The sequence below is a fragment of the Panthera uncia genome, chromosome C2 (genome assembly GCF_023721935.1).
Source record: "Panthera uncia isolate 11264 chromosome C2, Puncia_PCG_1.0, whole genome shotgun sequence".
Classification (NCBI taxonomy): domain Eukaryota; kingdom Metazoa; phylum Chordata; class Mammalia; order Carnivora; family Felidae; genus Panthera; species Panthera uncia.
In genome coordinates, this window is record NC_064810.1 from 121,671,023 (window position 1) to 121,686,538 (window position 15,516).

Here is a 15,516-nt window from a genome sequence, read left to right on the forward strand (position 1 = left end):
AAGAGAGAGAGAAGAAAAGACGCTTAACTGTAGAGAACAGTTACCAGTTACCATACCCCTGATGGTTACCAGCAGGGAGGTGGTGGGGGGGGATGGGTGAAATAGGTGATGGGGATGAAGGAGTGCCCTTGCTGTGATGAGCACTGGGTGACATATGGAATTGCTGAATCACTATATTGTACACTTGAAACTAATATTACACTGTACGTTAACTATACTGAAATTAAAATAAAAACTTAAAAAACAAAAAAAGAGAGATTGTCCAAATGGGCAAAAATCCTTAGAACTAATATCGTGCCTAACAGTGAGAAACTGGATGCTTTTCCCCCTAAAATTGGGAACAAGTCAAGGATGCCTTCTCTCACCATTCTTTTTTTTTTTTTTTTTTTTTTTTTTCCATTTCATCTGCCTGGGTGGCTCAGTCAGTTAAGCATCCAACTCCAGTTCAGGTCATGAAATCACGGTTTGTGAGTTCAAGCCCCACATAGGGCTCTCTGCTGTCAGCACAAAGTCTGCTTCAGATCCTCTGTCCACCTTTCTCACTGACTCCCTCTCTCACTCTCTCTCAAAAATAAATAAATAAGTCATATATATATATATATATATATATATGTGTGTGTGTGTGTGTGTGTTATATATGTATATAAAGTAGTAGAAATATATATAAATTTATATAAATATATAAATAAATAAATAAATAATCCATATATATGTTATATATATATATATAAAGTAGTAGGAGAAATATATATAAATTTATATAAATAAATAAATAAGCCATATATATGTATATAAAGTAGTAGGAGAAATATATATAAATTTATTTATTTATTTATTCATTTATTTATTTATTTATGATAGTATTAAAGTCCAAGAGGTATTGGACTGGACTGGACTGGCCCTTATGTGGTCTCTAGTGCTTGGGAGGAGGCAGAACTGAGTCTCCAGGAATGTGAAAACATTATCTCAAAAAGACAGCAGCAGCTACCGTGTCAAGTTTGACAGCCCAAGCCACACCCAGGGCATACACACAGCTGTGTGGTCGGGCTTGGGCTCTAGCTCTGGGGGAAGAACAGGGGGTGAAAAGAGCTTTGTGACAACTGAGCAAAGAGGAGCCAGCACAGAAGGGTCTGGTGGGAGGAAAGGGGAAGGTGAAGGAAGGAATCTTGCTCTCCCCTCTCCTCCTACTTAGTGGCTGAGGCGTGTGACCCCAGCAAGGGACCAAAGCAGGAGGTACCTACTTGGATCCCATTAGGGAGAGGCCACTCCAGGACTGGTTAAATGGCATTGCCAGGCAGTGGAGTACCAGCCATAAGAATAGAGACAAGCTGTTCCAATTTCTGCACAGCTTGTTTCCCGGCCTCTAGTACTTTCCTCGTGATTGTCTCCTGGCTTTCATAATCCAGCATGACTTCCTTGGTGTTGAGGGAGAAGCCAAAGGCTCAAAGTCCATGGCGCTTTGCAACTAGAACTTCTGGTACTGTGCTCATGCCGACAGCATCTGCCCCCACCCAGCTTCTGCAGCAGGTAAGGCCACAGTCTCATAGGTGGGGCCCACCACCATCACATACGTGCCTTGCTGAAGCTTTCTCTGCCCCCCCCCCCCCCATTTGTTTCCAGGCACTGTGAGCCTTCTGCCTCACATCCCGGTCATAGGCCTCAGACATGACAGGGAAACAAGTTCCAAACCTGTCATCATTGGGCCTTCTGAGAGGGCTCGAACCACAGAAACCAGGTAGGTTGATGTGATGACAGATCAGCATGATGTCTCCAACCTCAAACTTGGAGCTGCATCAGTGATCACCAGGGTGTCCACACCCGGAAGGCAGAAAACACTCACTGGGATTGTCACCTTTGAAAGCAGGTCGCCTTCATCCCTGTGGAACCCGCCTGCATCATCACTCAGGATCTGCCATTCAGGAATGCAGACACATGGGTGTTTGGCTGGCACTGTGCTTTGGGGAAAGTTTGGTATCTCACTCTAGTGAAGATCTAGGCCCGAGTCAACTGATTGACCAGACCTCCTAACCCAGGACCACAGATCGCTGCCACTCGAGGCCAGTGTTTGGTGTGGCACAGGGGCCATTTTGCAGTTCTGATATTCTTCATATGTAAATCCATTCTCCCTGGTCCCACAAACTCCCTCTCCGGGAGCCTGCCCTTCTATACTCGGATACACTCTGCTGAGCTGTTGTCGCTGGGTAGGGTGAGGCGCATGGTCGTTCTCTCACCCCTCTTTTTTTTTTCCAAATGTTTATTTATTTACTTTTGAGAGAGACAGCATGAGTGGGGGAGAGGCAGAGAGAGGGAGAAAGAGAAACTCAAGCAGGCTCCCCACTGTCAGCTCAGAGGCAGATGTGGGGCTCACACTCACAAACCATGAGATCACAACCTGAGCCCAAATCAAGAGTCAGTCTCTTAACTGACTGAGCTACCCAGGTGCCCCGTTCTCTCACCCCCCTTAATCAACCTTGTGCTAGGAGTCCTAGTTACTACAATAAGACAAGAAAAGGAAATAAAAGATATGCAGACGGGGGGCACCTGGTGGCTTAGTTAGTAGTAGGGCATGCCACTCCTGATCCCAGGGTTGTGAGTTCATGTATGTCCCCTAATGGGCTTAGAGCTTACTTAAAAGAAAAAGAAAAAAAAAAAAGATACGCAGATTGGGAAGGAGTTACAGGCGACATGATTATCTATGTAGAAAATCCCAAAATGACTTCTGGAGTTAATAAATAAATATAGCAAAGTGTTAACTCATACTGATGTAAACAAATGATTAAATAAATAAATGAATAGGGGAGAAGTGATAAATCTCCTGTGCAGAAGAATTCCAAATAATTTATGTTAAAGTCCTAAACCGCAGTACTTGTGACTGTGACTTTACTTGGAAAGTCTTTGCAGATGGGATCAAGTTAAGATGAGATCACTAGGGTGGGCCCCCATCCAATATAATTGGTATTCTTATAACAGAGGGACACAGACAAAGACAACAGAAGAACACCTGGTGCCAGTGGAAGCAGGCACACTGGAGTGTTACATAACAAACCAAGGAACCCCAAGGTTTGCCAGCAGCACCAGAAGCTAGGAAGGGGCACAGATGAACTTCTCTAGAAACTTCAGAGAGATGGGGCACCTAGGTAGCTCAGTTGATTGGACATCCGACTTCAGATCAGGTCATGATCCCACAGTTGGTGAGTTTGAGCCCCATGTCGGGCTCTGTACTGACAGCTCAGAGCCTGGATCCTGCTTCAGATTCTGTGTCTCCCTCTCTCTCTGCCCCTCCCCAACTCACCCAGGCGCGTGTGCTCTCTCTCTCTCAAAAATAAATAAACATTTAGAAACTTCAGAGAGAACATGGCCTTGCTGACACCTTGATTTCAGACTTCCAGCCCCCAGAACTGTGAGAGAATAAATTTGTCATTTTAAGCCACCTAGTTTGTGTTAGTTTGTTACTCAACCCTAGAAATTATTACACCCCCTGAAGGAGCCTGAACATAACTCCCTACTCCTCCTCTATGTGTATGTTGGACATAGTGACTTCTTTCTAATGATAACAGTATGGAAAGAGGGAAAAAGAATACTTTGACCGTGGAGAAACCTGACCACCTCAGCCAGGGGATTAAGGTCAGTATCAACAATGATAACTCATACTGATGGTGTGTACCTTGATATGATATAATGAACATGGGTCTTTTTCTCTGTGGTTGTCTTCCCCAAAACCTATAATGTCAAGCTAACCATGAGAGAAACATTGGAGAAATTCCAGTAGAAGAGCATGGTACAAAAGGGACTAGTGCTCCTCAAAATTGTCAAGACCCTCAAAACCAAGGAAAGTCTGAGAAACTCTCATAGCCAAGAAGAGCCCAAGGAGATAACGCATGGCAATATGGTATCTTGAATGGGATCCTGAATCAGAAAAAGGACATTAGGTAAAAATCAAAATCCATTTAAAGTTTCTGAAAAGACAATAAAACACAAATACTGCCAAAATGTCAATATTCTAAAAAAAAAAAAAATTGTAAAAGTTAACAGCATTTTTTAAAAGGGGATCAAGTTTATTGTGGTATTTGCTCTAGAAAAATTTATCAATGGATCCTTATACCAGCTCTAGTGGTCACTATAATAGGTCAATTGTTTTCCACTGAAGTTTTGTGTTCTTTGTAGCAAGATTTTTCCAAGTGACTCCTTTACTTGGTGATTGTGGATGAAAAATGAGATCCAGAAAGCTAATCTGGCCAGGTGATCCCTTAGAAATACACAGAAAGAATGAAATCCTGACTAACACAGAGCAGTTGTATATAATCATTTTAGTTAAAAAAATCATCCTTATAGGGGAAATACTATTTTTTCACTACACATTACATTATGGAAACTAAGGCACGGAGAAATTTAATAATCTGCCCAGATCATATAGCAAGTAAGTGGTCTAGCTGAAATTTGAGTCTAAGTTCCAGACTCTGGATCTAGACACTCTAGCATAGCGTGGGAAGCCAAACTGTAATAGAGAATTTCATGATACTTTATGAAATCAGAAGAGGAAGTCTGAAGGGATGTTTTATGCAAGTCATAATAAACTATCCCAACCCCACAACTTAGTACATTTTTAGAGAAAGCATAGCATAGGGATTCAAAATGTGGGCTCTGGAACCAGGCTGCCAGAGCCCAGATCCCAGCTCTGCCGCTATCTTGCTGTATGATCAAGGCAAGTTACTTAGCTTCTGTGGTCAGCACAATAATGTTGTCTCTAAAGATGTCCATGTCCTAATCCCCAGAACCTGGGAATATGTTAGGTTACATAGCGAAGGAGAATTAAAGTTGCAGATGGAATTAAAGGGACTAAAGAACTGACCTTAAGATAAGGAGATTGTCCTGGGTTTCCTAGGGTAGGCCCAATGGGATCACAAAGGTCCTTAAAAGTGGATAAAGTCCCCAGAGAAAAAGAGATGTGACAATAGAAGCAAGATCAAAGTGATAACGTATGAGAACTCAGTCCACCAATGCTGGCTTTAAAGTCGGAAGGGAGAGGGTGCATGGGTGGCTCCGTCCATTGAACCTCCGGCTCTTGAGTTCAAGCCCTGTATTGGGCTTTACACTGACAATGCACAGCCTGCTTGGAATTCTTTCTCTACCCTCCCCCCATCTCAAAATGGATAAACTTAAAATAATAATAATAATAATAATAATAATAAATAAATAAAAGACCAAAGCAAAAAAAAGTTGGAAGGGAACCATGAGCCAAGGGATGCAGGCAGCCTGTAAAAACTGCAAGGGAAGGGCGCCTGGGTGGCTCAGTCTGTTAAGTGTCCTACTTTGGCTCAGATCATGATCTCATGGTTCAAGAGTTCAAGCCCTGCATCCAGCTTTGTGCTGACAGTGCACAGAGCCTGCTTGGGATTCTCTCTCTCTCTCTCTCTCTCTCTCTGCCCCTCCCTCACTTGCACTTTACTCTCTCTCTCTCTCTCTCTCTCTCTCTGATAAATTAACTTTAAAAAATAATAATAAAATAGAAAAATAAAAGCTGCAAGGAAACAGATTTTGCCTTAAAGACTTCTGGAGGAAAGCAGCCTCACTTACACCTTAATTTCAGTCCAGTGAGACCTATTTCAAACCTCTGACCTCAAGAACTCTAAGATAAATTTCTGTTGTTTTAAGTCACGTAGCTTGTGGTGTTTTATTATAGTAGCAGTGGAAAGCTAACACACCTTCTCCATTTCACAGTTTCCTCACTTATAAAATAAAGTTTTCTCATTATCTCTATTATTGTGAAATTAGAAAAGAAAATATAGGGGCACCTGGCTGGCTCAGTTGGCAGGGCATGCAACTCTTAATCTCAGAGTGGTGAGTTCAAGTCCCACGTTGGGTGTAGAGATGGAAGGAAGGAAGGAAGGAAGGAAGGAGAGGAAGGAAGGAAAGGAAGGAAGATGGGAAGGAAGGAAGGAAGGAAGGAAGGAAGGAAGGAAGGAAGGAGAGGAAGGAAGGAAAGGAAGGAAGAAAAAAAGGAAGGAAGGAAGATGGGAAGGAAGGAAGGAGAAAAGAAAAGAAGGAAGGAAGGAAGGAAAAAAGGAAGGAAGGAAGGAGAGGAAGGAAGGAAAGGAGGAAGATGGGAAGGAAGGAAGGAGAAAAGAAAAGAAGGAAGGAAGGAAGGAAAAAAGGAAGGAAGGAAGGAAGGAGAGGAAGGAAGGAAAAAAGAAAGGAAGGAAGGAGGAAAAAGAGAGAGTGAGAAAGAGATAAAGAAAATACAGATAGAACCATAAAAGAATGCCCAGCACATAGTAAATTGCTGAAAAATGCTAGAAAAATAGTAAATATAAACAACTGAGGGAAGAAACCACAACAGATGCTAAAAAGATTAAATGAAATGTTGTTCAGTAACAGGATGTCAGAATGGTGACCAAGCGTTACCCCATAGTTTACATACTAAATGCAAAAAGGGGAAGCATCTTTAAAATGGAGAAATCTAGCAACCACCATCTAAACTCAGTCTTCAAACATAACATCGCCAGAGGTAGAACAACCTAACACTGATGTCCCTCCTGATAGGAGGCAATGTTAAAGTACATTATCTCTGAAATATTTCTTACCAGAAAAGTTAACCTGAATCTAATCAAGCTGTAGAGCTTTCAGTTGGCAGGAAATACAAAGAATAGAGGAAGAAGTTAAATAACAACACGAAGAAACACCGAGATAAATCCGGAATGTGGGGACACCGTAGAACTGCCCTTGTCTCTTCAAAAATGTTGCATCATAAAATAAAAAAGGCTGTGAGGGAGTGGTTCTCTCCTCCACAAAGTCGTTCAGGAGACCAGGCCTACCCCATCTGTGATGCTGCCATCACTAACACACCTCCTATAAGGAAGAGAAAGGGGACGTGCAGAATCTTTCATGGTGGCTTTTAATAGATCACCTGAGAAAGTGGTACCCATCAGCTTCCACTGGCATTTCTTTGACCATAATTTCACCTGACCCCCACCTAACTGCAGGAGGGTTGAGAAAGTGGCTGGAATCTTGGAGAAAAGAGGAAAGGGGTTCAGGGTGCATCTAGCCAGCCTCCCCACACATATAACATCCTTTTACCCTTCCAGGAGTGCAGGTCTCAGCATGGCCTCTGCCAGGGAATCCTGAGCTGTGCACTCCCTCAGTCCTGAGCCCTTTCTCCATCTGACACGGACCGGTAACCCAGTGTCCTCCTTTCTCTCCTCATCCCCCATAGTGAGTCAGTCTCCAAAGACCAACATCTCCAACCTTACGTATCTCTAAATAGCCATCACCTCTCTGACCACAACTGCCAGGGCTCAGTGCATCAGCCTCCCATCTGGCCTCCCTTCATGCAAGGCTCTTGCTCTGAAAGGATTTATATTCTTGTGTAAGGCTGAAAGTGAGCAAATAAATAAAAAGACAAAATAATTTAAGATGATGGTAGGTGGTAGGTACGAAGGAAGCAGAGGCTGAAGTGATAAAGAATGACTATCTAGGGGTGGGGAAGAAGAGCTAAATTACACAGGGTGGTCAGTGAAAGCCACCCTGAGGACATAGCTGTGGCAGATAGCGATACCCAGAATCATCCAGAAGAACACTATTTCCATTCTGTGTAAACCCTGACACTCCCTCTTCAACTCCCTCTTCCATGTTCCCTCCACTTGAAGTTGGACAGGTCTTTTGACTTGCTCAACTAATAAAGTACAGCAGAAGTGATGCTATGTGACTTCTGTCATAAAAGACAATACAGCTGGGGCGCCTGGGTGGCTCAGTTGTTTAAACATCCAATTCTGGATTTTGCTCAGGTCATGATCTGAGGGTTTGTGAAATCGAGCCCCATGTCAGGCTCTGCACTGAGAGTGTGGAGCCTGCTTGGGATTCTCTCTCCCTCCCCCCCTCTCTGCCCCTCCCCCACTCGTGCATGCTCGAGCTCCGCCTCTCTCCCTCTCTCAAAATAAATAAATAAACTTAGGGAAAAAAAGTGAAAGACAATACAGCTTCCATCTAAATCTTTTGGGACACTTCTCTAGAAACCAAGCCACATGAACAACCAAGGCCCCCCAGGCTTCCACGCTGCCCGCCATGTGGGTAAGCCATCTAAGAAGCAGATCCCCAGTTCTCTGGTGATTTGCCCCAGCTGATGCTGCTTGGAACAAAAATGCATCTTTCCCATCAAGCCAAGCCCAAATTACAGATATATAAGCAAAATAAATGACTTCTGTTTTGAAGCCACTGAGTTTTGGAAGGTTTCATTAGAGAGCAATAGTACTGGACTGAGTCCTAAATACTAAGGAGCCAGCCATGAGGAAATCCTCACGGAGCATTTTAAGCATTGCCAACAACAAATCCTGTGGTGCTGAGACAGGAACAAGCTTAGCAAGCTGAAGGAACAGACACAGCCGTGGGGCTGAGGGAGAGAGCAGCACACGTGTGACTGGAGAGAACGGCTGAGCCCACATTGCACAGAGCCTCGCTCACCATGGGAAGAAGTTAGAAACGAATCAAAAGTGCAGTGGGAGTCTTTGGAGCAAAGTGAGAGGGGATTTGTCTCGTCCTTGAAAAGACAGCTCTGGCCGCTGTGAGGAGGGCTGTCTGTAGGCAGACAAGCGTGGAAGCAGGGAGACCAGTTAGCAGACCACTGCACTTGTCCACGATGTCCATAGAGGCAGCAGGCCCTACTGATGGAAATGATAGGAAGTGAGGGAGAAGGAAAAATAAACACAAACTTCTAGGTTTTTCTCTCAAGCAGCCTGGTGAATAACAATGGTACTGGCTGGATGAGGAAGGCTTGGGGAAGAGCAGAGAGGGCAGTGGTGGGGGGAGACTTCCCGTTCCCTCAGGATGTTGGATTTCGATGTGGTTAGAGAAAGAATTCAAGCTGGTTAAATAATTCTCACTAAGCAGTTATGGGCAGGCTAGTACAGAGCTTCTGGGTCTGATGGGAGTGGAAATTCTGATAAGTACTTGGCTTTTCTTGAGAATTCCTTTCTGGTTTTCGTTTGCCTATATAGCTTTAAGAACCTCCATGCAGAGTGTGGTTGTTAAAATTGCTGTGGCAAACATCCCAGTTGGAAGCTGAAACACACCCAAAGGAGGAAATTGAACTCAACATGGAGGGGACCCAGCCAGGCACTTTCCCAAACCATACTCCATTAGCCAGTCTGGAGAAGAGCTCCTGAGTGTCCAAGAGGAGGGAACTGGGCTTTAGGTGTTCACTGAAAGAATGACTAAAAAAAGAGGGCAAAGAACAACGAGCTTCTGGAAGGACTCTCAAAGCAGGAAAAGACCTAAGCTGCTAGAAAGCTGCTGGATCTCCTATGGGGAGAGGGAGAAGGAGGGGTACGGGGTGGCCCCAGAGGAGAAGAAGGGATCCTAGGCCAGGCCACAACTATATGTCTTCCTCACCTTTCCTTCCTTGCCTTTTTCCTTACTTCCTCCCCTTTCTTCTCCAGCCACAGTTGGAGGAGCTTGCCCATTCCATTCAACTCTCTCCTTCCACAGGATGCACCACTCCCAGAGCTGAGAAGGAAGGTTACTCTCTTCACCTGGTCTTCAACAAAGATCATTCATCCATCTTGGGCTTCTTGGAGATCACGTCACAGGATCCCATGTTGGACCGGTCAACAGAGGGAAGCAGGGTGTTCAGCCAGTCTCTATACAGGCAAAGAATGGGCAATCACAACAGCAGGGACGGGTCACTCAGTGACCTGAGTCCCTTTGCCGATTCCCACCCAGAGTCCCAATTCCACTAACTCCTCTTGTCTGTATTTTTCATGTTTGTTCAATTTTTTCCCAACTGTCTCCTCTGAGGGCTCACAGTACCTACTGCCCAAATATTACTTCTTCACTCTCTCTCCAAAATATGGCAAGGGGTCTCAAGAGCCAATGATAACACATACCTGGACATTGCTTCATTTATTCATTCAATAAGTCTAGGGACGCCTGGGTGGTTCAGTCAGTTAAGTGACCGGCTTTGGCTAAGGTCATGGTCTCTCAGTTTGTGAGTTCGAGCCCCACATCGGGCTCTGTGCTGACAGCTCAGAGCCTGGAGCCTGCTTTGGATTCCATGTCTCCCTCTCTCTTTGCCCCTCTCCTGCCCACACTCTGTCTCTCAAAATAATAAATATTAAAAAAATAAGTCTTTATTGAGCTCCTACCACATAGGATTATTAAAAAGGCTTGACAGTGATCCAAGTGAAAGATAATGGAAACTTGGACCAGTATGGAGGTAATGAAAAGTGGTTGGATGGTAGATATATTTTGAATGGTGGAGCAAACAGGATTCCCTAATGGACTGGACATGAGGTGTGAAGGAAGAAGGGAAGGATGCATGGGGTGCCAGGCTGGCTCAGTCTGTGGAGCATACGACTCTTGAGCTCAGGGTCATGAGTTTGAGCCCCACATTAGCCACAGAATTTACTTAAATTAAAAAAAAATTTTTTTAAAGAAGAAGAGAGGGGCACCTGGGTGGTTCAGTAGGTCAAGTGTCCGACTCTTGATTTTGGCTCAGCTCATGATCTCACAGTTTGTGAGATGGAGCCCCGTGTTGGGCTCTGCACTGTCAGTGCTTGGGATTCTCTCTCTCTGCCCCCCCCCCCCCACTAAATAATCATTTTTTTAAAAAAAGAAGAGAAGGATGCCTCCAAGTTTTTGGCCTATATATCTTTAAGAGGCTATGCCTCTGTATTGCCATTTTCTGCCATAGGAAAGACTGCAAGACAAGTAAATTGAAAGAAATAAATCAATGGGGACATGTTAAGTTTGAGATGCTTATTTAGACATTCCAGTGGTAATATTCAGATAGCAGTCCAAAGTTCCTGAGAAAGGTCCAGGCTATATAAGTAAAAATTTTCAAAACCTTAGCCTGCCTTTCTCTGTTCATAAGTAAAAAGAAATATTGGAATTAGAGGAGCCTACAGAATCTCAACCAGTAAACATCAGGAAGCATAAGATTAAGCAAGATATCTGGAAATACTGTGACTAACATTGCCTGACAGAGTTGGAGAGTCACCTCTCCCAGAGACTAAGTGAGATAATGTATTTAAATAGACTTTAGAGCTTCTAAGCTCCTATACACATGGGCACCATTACTAAATCTGTCTACAGCAGTCTCCTAACCCATAGGGACTAATGTAGGAATAGTCTTACCCCTGCTAAAATGGAAATCCACCAATGGTCTTTCCAGGTCACTTCCCTCACAAGGGCAATATGACTATTAAAAACCAAACAGCCTTTCCTCTCTCAGTAAACTTTTTTCATCCCTTTACCTGGGCCTATCCCTTTTCCTATTTACAAAATAAAAGCTTCCATGCATATTAATGAAAACAAACAGAGGGTAGGGGAAAGGGAGTAGGGAAAAGAGCAAGACCTTATATAGCAATAACCAACCTTAAATTTCTTGTTATGTGTTTTTTGGGTTTTTTTTAATTTGTTGTACGGTGCCTGGATGGCTGTCGGAAAAGCAAGCTTTTTTTTTTTTTTAAATATTTATTTATTTTTGAGAGAGAGAAAGACAGAGCGTGAGTGGGAGAGGAGCAGAGAGAGAGGGACACAGAATCTGAAACAGGCTCCAGGCTCCCAGCTGTCAGCACAGAGTCTGATGCAGAGCTCAAACCCACGAACCGTGAGACCGTGACCTGAGCCAAAGTCTCACGCTTAACCAACTGAGCCACCCAGACGCCCCAGAAAAGCATGCGACTCTTAACCTCAGGGTCATGAGTTCAAGCCACATGTTGGGTACAGAGATTACTAAAGAAAATTCAAAGGGGTGCCTGGGTAGCTCAGTCGGATAACCATCCAACTTCTGCTCAGGTCATGATCTCACAGTTCATGAGTTCGAGACCCACATCGGACTCTCTGCTGTCAGTGCAGAGCCCACTTCAGATCCTCTGTCCCCCCCTTTCTCTGCCTTTCCCCTGCTCATGCATGCACTCTCATAAATAAATAAATAAATAAATAAATAAATAAATAAATAAATTTGTTGCTTTATTTTGAAATGTTTGCTGTCATTGTAATTATTGTTCTTTTGTTGATTATTTGTTTTTTCTCTCTAGATGTTTGGGTGGGGTTTTTTTTTTCCATTTGGGTTTTTTTTTTTAAATAGACTTTTTTTAAGAGTAGGTTTAGATTCACAGCAAAATTGAGTGGAAAATACAGAAAGCTCCTATTTACCTCGTATGATATAATGATTTATAAGCAATATGTATTTGGCCATATAGTTCTCAGATATATTTGGTCTTCATAATATATATTTCCCAGATATATGTATTCTTCCTCCATAGTTTCTGAAAACGCTTCAGAGACATAAAAGTGAAATGAGTGTCTTATTATTGAAGGTGACTTTTGGACCCCACCCAAAGGTGGGATCTGATTGCCAGATGGACGAACCAGGTGATTAAACGGTTGTAACTTTCAGTCCCGCCCCTTTCACAGAGGTGAGAGGAGTTAGCGGTTGATTGAGCCAATGACCAATGACTTAGACAATCATGATTATGTAATGAAACCTTCATAAAAACCCAAGAGGAGAGCTTTTTGGTCTTTTTATTCCAGAGAGCTTTCACACTTAGGGAACCGTATGTTTCCACATACCACCAGGTCAGGCCCCAAGCTCCACAGGGACAGAAGCTCCTTTGTTGGGGAACTTGCTGTATGTATCTCTTCATCTGGCCGTTGATTCATATCCTTTATCATATCTTTTTCTGTATCATTTCCTTTAATAGAAAACATAAGTGTTTCCCTGAGTTCTGTGAGCCACTTTAGTAAATTAATCCATCCTAAGGAGGAGGTTGTTGGAATTTCCAGTGTGTAGCTAGTAGGTCAGAAACACAGGTAATAGTGTGGGGCTTGTGACTGGTGTCTGAAGTGGGAGGTGGGGGCAATCTTGTACAACTAAACTCTTAACCTATGGAACCTGATGCTATCTCTGGGTCGGTAGTGTCAGAGTTGAGTTAAATTTTTGAACACCCTGCTGGTATCCAAGAATTGCCTGGTGTTTTGTGGGGTGAACCCCTACACATTGGGTCTGAGAATTCTAAAAGACCCCCTGACACCTAAACACAGACTGTCAACATCCTATACCAGAGTGCTACATTTGTGGGGTGCCTAGGTGACCCAGTCAGTTGAGCATCTGACTCTTGATTTTGGCTAAGGTCATAAACCCAGGGTCATGTGATGGAGCCCGGTGTTAGTCTCTGGGCTGACCATGCAGCCTGTTTATGATTCTTTCTCTCTAACAAACTGAGCGTTGATTGGTGGGGCGGTGGGAAGAGGAAGAGGGAAGGAGAAATTGCAAGATGAGCATTGAGGAGGGCACTTGTTGGGATGAGCACTGGGTGTTATATATAAGTGATGAATCATGGGAACCTAATCCCAAAGCCAAGAGCACACTGTTTATATAACACTGTATGTTAGCTAACTTGACAATAAATTATATTAAAAAAAATTATCTGTCTCTCTCTAAAAAAAAAGTACTCTTGACCATTGATACCTTTGTTACAATCAATGAACCTATATTAACATTATTATCACTCAGAGTAGATTCACTCTTGGTGCTGTACATTCTATGAGTTTGGACAAATGTATAATGCTATGCATCCACCATTGTAGGATCATACAGAATAGTTTCACTCTCCTAAAAATCCTGTGCTCCACCTATTCATCTATCTTCCTCAATAATACCTGCCAAACACTGATCTTTTCACCATCTCCATGGTTTTCAGAATTTTTTTTGCATTTTTACAGACTGTCATATACTTGGAATCAAACAATATGTTTGTAGCCTTTTCAAGATTGGCTTCTTTCACTTAGTAATACGCATTTAAGTTTCCTCCATATCTTTTTATGAGTTAATAGCTTATTTCTTTTTTAGCTCTGGATAGTCCACATATTGATGTAAAATGTTTGTTTACCTGTTAACCTACTCAGTCACTGGTTGTTCTCTGGATGCTTTTAACATCATCTCCCTACCTTTGATCTTCTGCAGTTTCCCTAAAAAGAGTGTAAGGTGAATTTATTTAAATTTTTTTATTTATATTTATTCTTGGGATTCATTCTAATTTCTGAATCAGAGGATTCATATTTTTCATCAGTTCTGGGAAATTTCTCAGGCACTTTATCTTTGAATAGTGTCTTTTCTCTATTTTCTCCATCCTTTTATTCTAGAAGCCAGTTGTCTATATGTTAGACCTTCTCATTGCATCATTCATTTTTCCTAACATTTCTTTGTTTCTCTGTATTATATTCTGAATAATTCCTACAGATCTATCTTCTAGTTTATTAACTTCCTCTTTAATTATATCTAATTTGCTTTTTGACCTGTTCGCTTAGTGTTTTAAATACTTTACTCTTGGGGCGCCTGGGTGGCTCAGTCGGTAAAGCGGCCGACTTCTGCTCAGGTCATGATCTCGCGGTCTGTGAGTTCGAGCCCCGCGTCGGGCTCTGTGCTGACTGCTCAGAGCCTGGAGCCTGCTTCCGATTCTGTGTCTCCCTCTCCCTCTGACCCTCCCCTATTCATGCTGTCTCCCCTGTCTCAAAAATAAAATAAACGTTAAAAAAAAATTTTTTTTAAATAAATAAACGTTGGGGCGCCTGGGTGGCGCAGTCGGTTAAGCCTCCGACTTCAGCCAGGTCACGATCTCGCGGTCCGTGAGTTCGAGCCCCGCGTCGGGCTCTGGGCTGATGGCTCAGAGCCTGGAGCCTGTTTCCGATTCTGTGTCTCCCTCTCTCTCTGCCCCTCCCCCGTTCATGCTCTGTCTCTCTCTGTCCCAAAAATAAATAAAAAACATTGAAAAAAAAAATTTTTTTTAAAAATAAATAAAATAAAATAAATAAATAAATAAACGTTAAAAAAAATTTTTTTAATAAAAAAATACTTTACTCTTTTTTTTAAATTTATTTATTTATTTTGAGAAATAGAACGCAAGAGAGGCAGAGAGAGAAGGAGAGAGACAGAATCCCAAGCAGGCTCTGCACTGTCAGCGTGGAGCCCAATGCAGGACTTGAACACACGAACTGTGAGACCATAACCTCAGCTGAAATGAAGAGTTGGATGCTTAACCAACTGAGCCATGCAGGCACCTCAATATTTTACTTATTTTTTGTTGAAGTATAGTTGAGATACAATGTTATATTAATTTCGGTGTTTTATATATATTTTTTAACGGTTAAAAAACACAGAATATAAAATCTACCATCCTATCCATTTTTAAGTGTACATTTCAGGAGTATTAAGTATATTTACATTATTGTGCAGCCAGTCTCCAGAACTTTTTCATCTGACAAAACTGAAACTCCGTACCCACGAAACAGCAAATCCTCATTTTCCCTTCCCCCTGGTAACCACCATTCAACTTTCTGTTTCTATGAATTTGACTACTTTGTGATTTTTTAAAGATTTTATTTCATTTCATTTCATCCCATTTCATGTCATGTCATGTCATTTTATATAATCTCTACACCCAATGTGGAGCTCGAACTTACAACTCCAAGGTCAAAAGTCATACACTCCACTGACTGAGCAGCCCTATGCCCCAAATTTGACTA

The 15,516-nt window shown here is 42.6% G+C and overlaps 1 pseudogene; it reads right to left on the minus strand.

Annotated features, from left to right (window-relative positions):
* Positions 1 to 1,277: 1,277 nt before the first annotated feature.
* Positions 1,278 to 13,685, minus strand: LOC125921643 (purine nucleoside phosphorylase-like; annotated as a pseudogene).
* Between the last annotated feature and the right edge of the window lie 1,831 nt (positions 13,686 to 15,516).